General features: G+C 37.9%; 1 long non-coding RNA gene and 1 pseudogene across 1 annotated transcript; both read left to right on the forward strand.

The window, feature by feature from the left end:
• The first annotated feature begins 1,945 nt into the window (after positions 1 to 1,945).
• LOC140962590 (mitochondrial thiamine diphosphate carrier 2-like) overlaps positions 1,946 to 8,440 on the forward strand; it is an 11,346-nt pseudogene continuing 4,851 nt past the window's right edge.
• LOC140962607 (uncharacterized) lies at positions 5,172 to 6,259 on the forward strand. Its single transcript, XR_012172586.1, has 3 exons — positions 5,172 to 5,308; positions 5,403 to 5,435; positions 5,917 to 6,259. It is a non-coding gene; the product is annotated as an uncharacterized lncRNA (long non-coding RNA).

The following is an 8,440-nucleotide window of genomic DNA, read 5'->3' on the forward strand; positions in this document are numbered from 1 at the left end:
ATGTTGGAAATATCGTGAGGGTTATGGTCCCAGTGGGAGCCCGACGATCGTGTTTCCTTGGATACGGATATGAATACGAATACGTGATACGAATACGAATATGTTAATACGTTGGCCAGGGCCCAGTTGACCGGTGAGAGTGTTGCTGGTGTCCCCCGCCGCCCAGTACTGTGGTTTCTTTAGATGGATCCATCGCCCATTAAGATTAAGAATACGAGTCACAATCACGATCTGAATTCAACATACACGAATATGAATATGAATATGAATATGAATATGAATATGGATACGAATATGGATATGGATATGAATATGAATATGTTTATGTTGATATGAAAATGTTTATGAAAAGGTTTATGAAAATGTTTATGTTTAAAGATGATGCATCATTATGAAAATGATTTTATTTATAGTTTATGCATCATGAAAATGAAAATGGTTTTGTTTAAAATTCATGCATCTTCATGAAAACGATATTTTAAGTACAAGTATTTTTCACTGTTATATATTAACTGTATTACGTATTACTTGTTATCAAAGATATGACGTGTTGAGTCTTTAGACTCACTAGATGTGATTGATGCAGGTGATTATGATGATTATGTTTATGGAGGTCTTGGTGGTTGATCTGACTAGACTGAAGGTGCACATAACCGGAGGACCGACGCTAGTTTTCCACACTAGTTATTATTTATGATTTTAAGTTATGTTAAGAATATTTTTATGACTTTTATTTATTTATGAGTGATTTTTGAGAGATTATAGTATGTGCTGTATTTCTCAAATATATAGTTGGTTATTTTATTTTAAAATGATATCCAAAATATTTTATGTAATTTTTGTGGTTCGGCCGAATGCTAGGTGAGGTTTGAAAAAAAAAATTTCTAGCACATTTTAAGAAAACGAAAAAGCAGACGTTTCATACTATATGAAGATAATGATGCATGTGTTGCTCAAACGAAAGAAGGATACATAAAAAGTGACAGAACTAAACATATTCCTCCTAAGTTCTCCGCATTCACCAAGGAGCTTGAGAAGAATAAATGTATTGATGTTCGTCACATTCAATCAAGTGAAAACTCATCAGATTTCTTCACAAAGGCACTTCCTACGACAATATTCAGAAAGCATATATATAATATTGGGATGCGCAATCTACGAAATCTGTGAAGAATTGTTCGTGTCAACATGAGGGGGATTTTACGTGACTGCACTATTTTTCCCTTACTATGGTTTTTATCCCAATGGATTTTTCCTAGTAAGGTTTTTAACGAGTCAGTATAAAAACACGTAATGAAGACAATCATTATGATCATCATCACAAGGAGGAGTGTTGAAAATTAATATTTTAATATTGAATATTTGAATATTGAATGTTGAATATTTGAATGTTGAAAATTATGTAAAATTAAGTGTTGAATATTGAAATTTGTGTGTGATGATGAAGGTAATGATGTAATTTATTTTTGGATTATTTGTAAAAATTTTCTATAAATATATATCTCATTTGTGAAGAAAATCACAATTGAGTTGAGAGAAAAATATTATAAAGTGTGTAGTGTGATAATTTTGAGAGTTTGAGATTTTTACTTTTTATCGTAAATTTTTACTTTTTCACAACAGATACCATTTTCTATGCTTTGTATTCTTTTTTATAAAAATAGGGTTATTTTAGGCATTAAAAAAATTATTTTTGCTTTAAGGACTAAATTGAGTAAAAGTTTGAAAGTTTAGGTACTAATTTGAATATGTTTAAAAAAGAGGATCGAAATTAGAATTTGTGTTAAAACATAGGGACTATTTTGGTGTTGGCCCCCCAAAAAAAGCAGAAAATACCCAATAAAGGCTGTTTTTTCTGGACGAACATATGAATACATAACTTTTTTGACTCTTAAATGGTGTCTCCTTTCTTTCCTCACCCGTCCCCCCGTTCGCGCAGGTGTTTTTTTTTTTTTTTTTTTTTTTTTTTTTTTTTTTTTTNAGAAAAATACGATCTTTATTCGTTCAAAGAGATCTTTTTTACCTGCATATGCTCACATTCTATCCATTCATTAGCATTAATTCGACGAACCCTTTATTTTTTTTTATGATTCTGACTTAAAAATTGCGCTTTTTTAATGTTTTATTGTAATTTTCGTTTCTTGGGGCTTGGTGTAGGAGCTATTTGCTTTTCCTGGTATGTGGGACAATTCTGTTCTGGTTTCTGGGTGGCGATTTGGTAGGAATGTGAAATAGATTAGAACGGGGCCTCGTTCATGAAAAATTGAGATTTTTTTTGTAGGTTTTTCTAGTGTATTGAAGGAGGGGAATGGAAGATCAGGGGAAGCTAAAAGGGCCTTTGATTCATGCCACCGCAGGTGCAATATCGGGTGCTGTATCAAGAACTGTCACGACTCTCCCCTTGATGTAATTAAAATCAGATTTCAGGTAGATTTTTCAACTTGAAGCTTTAGTTTGAACTTTAATGTAATTAGTAATGACAAAAAAAATTATTGTTTAATAAACTTGTTCCATTAGCTGTATTGCTTGTGTTGTTCAGTTGTTTAGCTGATTAGCGGTTTTGTCACTGAGCGTTTCAGTAAAGGGATTCTTGTTGAGTTATCTAATTACTAAAACGCTTTCTGACGCATAGGCAAACATGTATATGTTAGTATGTTCTCATGCCTGTTCGTGAAAATTAGTGAAATTATACGATGACATTTATATATGCAGGTTCAACTGGAACCCACTTCACGGCGGGCTTTGGTTCACCGGAATGCAAAAGATCCATCAAAATACACTGGGATGCTGCAAGCAACCAAGGACATATTTAGGGAGGAAGGTTTTTTTTTTATTTTAAGTCAGTGGAGTATATTTTAGGGAGGAAGGTTTACGGGTATTATTTACTCATGAATTAAAATTTTTATTTGATTTTGGAATGATTTTTAGGTTACATTGTGTGAACTCATTCATTTGGATCACTGTGATTGAAACATCTAGATAAGGGTAGATAACATTTTGATCTGGTTCAGTGGGATAGATTTTTTCTGTAATATCCCTTTTTTACATAACCCTATAACGATTTGTTCATAAACTGGTTTACATGGTATATCATATATGTGTTAATTGGTTTTCCATGGATAAAATCTGTGCCATGGTTTATGCCTCCCACCAGCTCCCATGGTTCTTTTGCATGATAGTTTTATTAAACCTGCCTCGTTCTCAATTTTTTTCGTAACAGGGGTTTTGGAGGGGAAATGTTCCGGCCCTACTGATGGTAATGCCATATACGGCTATTCAATTTGCAGTTTTGTACAAATTGAAGACTTTAGTTTCTGGTTTTTCCAAGTCAGGTGTGTGGTAATGTCTCTGCTTCTACTGTTCTTTACAATTGATATGTCAATTGTCTAACCTACAGTGCCTACTGAATTTCGTTTTCCTCTCTCTCCATTTATAAGGCTGAAATTTCTGTTGTAGCTTAGGTTGGCTCATTTTTTCGTTTGGAAACAGTATTTTAATGCCCAACGATCATGAAGAAAGCATGTCTCTATCCATCATCTATATAAACATGCTATGAAATCTGTTGTTGGTTTTATTTTAAAAAATGCATGGATGCTGCGTTTACGCCATGGATTCTGCTGAAGAAAAGGAAAATGAGGAAGGAAAAGAATTGAAAACCAAATTTCGTTAGATTTCGATTCCAACAAGGTAATTAGATATTTAAATTTTGTTATATGATTGATTACAGACGTAAATAAATGTATAAACAATCAATTCCTCTCTTAAAACATGAAATATTTAGTTGGAGTTTCCCTTCAAAACTAAATGATAAAACTGACTTTTTTACTCCATGGTGTTAGTATTCATATTTCCTACATCTGAAGACAGTGTAACCGGGCAGTAGACATCATTGCTAATTTGGCATTATCATATAAGTAGGCTTCCTGTCAAACCTTCCAACTTGACTCTGCTGACTTTTGGAAAGCCAAAAAAAAGAAGCAAAAAGCATGAAAGACATAAATAGAGGATATATGCTCATAGAGGAAGAGTTTTTTCGTTGAGTTGATTGAATTTATTTTTCCAGTAACTTTCTAATAGTATGTTTCCTTATTATTTCGTTTATGCAGAAGATCACATTAATTTAAGCCCATACCTTTCATTTGTTAGTGGGGGATTCGCAGGCTGTGCTGCTACTGTACGTTCCTATCCATTTGATCTTCTAAGAACCATTCTAGCTTCACAGGGAGAGCCAAAGGTATTGAGCTTTACTTGCGCATAAGTATTTTGAGTTGAAATGATCATACTTTGCACGAGTTTTGAGGTTTAAGCTCAGAACACTCTAGACTAGATGTTTTGTCGACTAACTTTGTCAGCTTGAAGTTCATGTAGTTACAGGCTTCATTCTTCATTTTCCATTATGCATGTGTGATGCTTGTAATATGAATTTTCTTTTTTCATGTATCTATTTCCATAGACCATATATATATATTAAGAGAGGGGCCCTATGAATCTCATTTCAGCCTCCAAACATGTATTTTCAAAACTAGTTTTTTATTTCAAATTTAGACAATTGTTAAAAATGTATAATTTTTAAACTTATTGGGAATTTGTTTTTCTCTGTACATTTTTAACAATTGTCTAAATTTGATAAGAAAATAAAATTTTATTCGATGTTTTCACACATGCTGTAACGACCATGGGCTATCCCGATCTTGGGCTCTCTCGGGGGCCTTGTCCCGTCTTGGGTTCCCACTGGGGCCTTTTCCCTCACGGGCTTTCCACATGCGTCATTACTCATAGGACTCTCCACACCAGGTTGGTGGAGTGATACCTCCCCAAGTCTCGAACCCATGACCTCCTGGCTTAAGTACATAGTTCAAAGAGACTTGGTACCAATTGAGCTACGAATTCGTATTTTGAATGAATTATTAATTAAGAGATAATTAAAGAGTTGTTAATTAAGTATTATTAACGAATTGATAATTTGGGATTAATCTGTTGGATCCACCGAATTTTAAATGGATAACCCGATCTACTTCCGATTACGTTATCTCGAGAAATCCAACCAGACGAATGAGATTCTGACACGTGGCAGATAAGATTGATTTGGATTTCTGAAATAGTCCGGATGCAGCCTATAAATGGAAGCCGAATTCTTTTGTTTCCTACACCGCATTCTTCAGAGAGAGAGTTATAGTCTTTTATCTTAGGTTTTCTAGCCAGTTTCTAGGGCACTTTGGTGTCGGGAAGTTTCGGAGCTAGTGTCGACTCGAGGGGGGGTCGGTGAGCTGAGATCGAGACATCATCAGCGGGCTGAGGACGGACGCAGGTATAATCCTAAAGCCTTTAGGAAGAACTTTATAGCATGTTTGGTAATTCAGAATCTGGTTTGATAGTGATTTCATATTGTTGGTATTGTCTAGGTTAAGAGCTTTCTGTCAGATTGTTTTAGTAAGGTACGTGATGTACTGACTGAGATATCCAAACGTAGTATACACACTTATATGCTGCATATTTATGTGTTGCATTATACATGTTTTACTGCTTTGGCATATTATGCATGACATATCATGTTGAGCCTGATATCTTTTGAGATATACCTCGTTTGTTGGGGCCGCTCAGCCCTATTCTGTATTGTGGACGATGGGGCATCGAGAGCTACAGTGTCCGACGGGACCCGCGGGCTCTGATGACCTGGACATTGTAGGTCCACGTCTTGATGATGAGTGTGGGAGCCAAAACATGCCTAGGGCAGATCAGAGACTACACACTCAGGCGCCTCTAGACTGAGCATGAGATTCTTGACTTGATCCTTGATATCCGAGCATATTGCATTTCGCATGCATCATATCAGTTTGTATACTCGTACATTCTCGTATTGGGCGATTGTCGCTCACGTCCTTGTTTTCATCTTGGGCACCCCATTCCACGGGGCAGGTCTTAGGTTGGACGGTTCGGACGACCAGGGCAGTGGCTAGAGCAGTTGAGTTTTCGGTGGTGATCCAGTGGAGGTTTTATGTGGTTCATCGTTTTATTGTTTAGAATTATGTTTCGATATGGTTGTATTAATGTTTAAAACTGCTGTTGTTTGCTCTGTTTTAATTTGGGTTGTAAGATGATTAAATATTTGGTTTCCGCTGTTTAATTGTTATTAAGTTTTAATGTTGCATGCTTAATAGTCTGTTTAGTAGTGGCTCGTGTAAGGGCGCTACATTTGGTGGTATCAGAGCATGCTAAGATTTTTGGGACATTGGTAATTCTGTTTTGAGGATTTAGAGGTTGATTTTGGTTTCCTTTCAGATGTCAGGAGACGGAAGCAGTCACGGAAGTGTGGGACATGGTCGTTGTGGCGACGATGAGGCTGGCCGAGAACATCGTCTTAGAGATCGTGACGGAAGGCGTCACCGAGATCATGATGAAAGGAGACGTAGGAACCGTGTCAACATTATGGATTTCATGAAGATTGGACCTCCACCGTTGACGGGAGATGAGAATGCTGATGTTGCTGAAGCTTGGGTCGATATCATGGAACAGTGTTTTCGAGTGTTGCACTATGACGAGGACGAGAAGATGGAGGTAAATGATTTCATGATCCAAGGAAAAGCTCGGAAATGGTGGAAACCTGTTTCTGCCATTCTTGTTCAGCAGCATGGGCGGATTCGTTGGGAACATTTCCGTCAGGCCTTCATCAATCATCACTTTCCGCCAGCTCTTCGTCAGGCGAAGGAGATGGAACTGTTGACCATTAAGCAAGGAGATTCGAGCATTGAGGATTACCACGCTTTTTACGGATCTGTTGCCGTACGCTCCTCACATCAGTGAGAATTCTGCAGCCAAATATTCTCACTTTTTGAATGGTTTGAACCAGGAGATTTTTTATCAGGTTTCAATCTGTGACGATCCTACTTCGTACGAAGGATTAGTGAATCGTTGTCGTCAAGCAGAGATCAGTATTGCTAGGAGGAAGGCTATGCAAGCTAGCAAAAGTTCTAGTTCGTTGGGACCGAGGGGTCAGTCTTTCAAGAAGTCTGCATCTTCTTCTTCCGGTTCTGGAGGGCTGTACAGCTTTGGTAGGAAAAAGCTGCAATGTGGCCACTATGGAGGAAATCACCAGACGGAAAATTGTCGAAAAGTAACAGGTGCTTGTTTCAACTGTGGTGGTTTTGGTCACATGAAGAGGGATTGCCCTAATTCGGAGAATCAGAGTGTAGGCGGAGGTTCTATGGCAGGGTCTTACAGTGGAAAACAGTCTGAGGCCACTGTGCAACAGAAAGGTTTTCCTGCTCAAGGTTCTCGTCGTGGTGGAATATCACAAAGATCTCAGCAACGTCCACGAGTTCAAGGGCAAGTGTTTGCCCTAAACCAAGAACGAGCTGAGGAGCAAAACGAAAGAGTCATTGCAGGTAATTTTATCTTATGTGGTATTCCTGCATATGTATTAATTGACACTGTGGCATCGCATTCATTCATAGCATCAATGTTTGTTAAGAAGCATAAACTCCCCTACGTGTCATTAAATGTTTTGATGTCGGTGTCTACACCGATGGGACAAGAGGGTTTAGCTAAGCGACTTGTAGTAGACTGTTTGTTAGAGTTTGAGGGAAAATACTTGTCTGCCAATTTGATGATATTGGCTATGGAAGATTTCGATTGTATTATGGGAATCGACCTATTGACTAAGTACAGAGCGACGGTAGATTGTTATCAACGTCTCGTTCAGTTTCGTCCAGAAGGAGACGAGAATTGGTTTTTCTTTGGCGAGGGAGCTCGACCTCCAATGCCAGTAGTGTCTGCTATAAAGGCACAACGGGCTTTAGCGAAAGGAGGAGAATGATACCTCATTTATGCTGTTGACGTATCGAAGGATGTGATCGACGTGAAGAACATTCCAGTTGTCGAAGAATTTCCTGATGTTTTCCCCGATGAGATTCCTGGATTTCCTCCGGAGACGGAAGTGGAAGCGGAGAGGGAAGTGATACCAGGAACCGCACCCATCTCCAGAGCGTCTTATAGATTGGCACCAACGGAGATGAAAGAGTTGAAGCAACAGTTACAAGATCTTCTTGACAAGGGGTACATTAGACCCAGTGTGTCTCCTTGGGGAGCACCAGTGTTGTTCGTTAAAAAGAAGGATGGGTCTATGCGGCTTTGCATAGATTATAGACAGTTGAACCGAGTAACAGTCAAGAATAAATATCCGTTACCACGGATTGATGACTTGTTTGATCAACTGCAAGGAACTTCAGTGTACTCGAAGATCGATTTACGGTCTGGGTATCATCAACTTCGAGTTCATCAACGTGATATCCCCAAGACTGCATTTCGAACAAGGTATGGGCATTACGAGTTTCTAGTGATGCCGTTTGGTTTGACGAATGCTCCAGCAGTATTTATGGATTTGATGAACCGAGTATTCCAGGAGTATCTTGACAAGTTTGTCATTGTCTTTATTGATGACATA

This window comes from Primulina huaijiensis, chromosome 2 (genome assembly GCF_012295235.1).
Source record: "Primulina huaijiensis isolate GDHJ02 chromosome 2, ASM1229523v2, whole genome shotgun sequence".
NCBI lineage: Eukaryota > Viridiplantae > Streptophyta > Magnoliopsida > Lamiales > Gesneriaceae > Primulina > Primulina huaijiensis.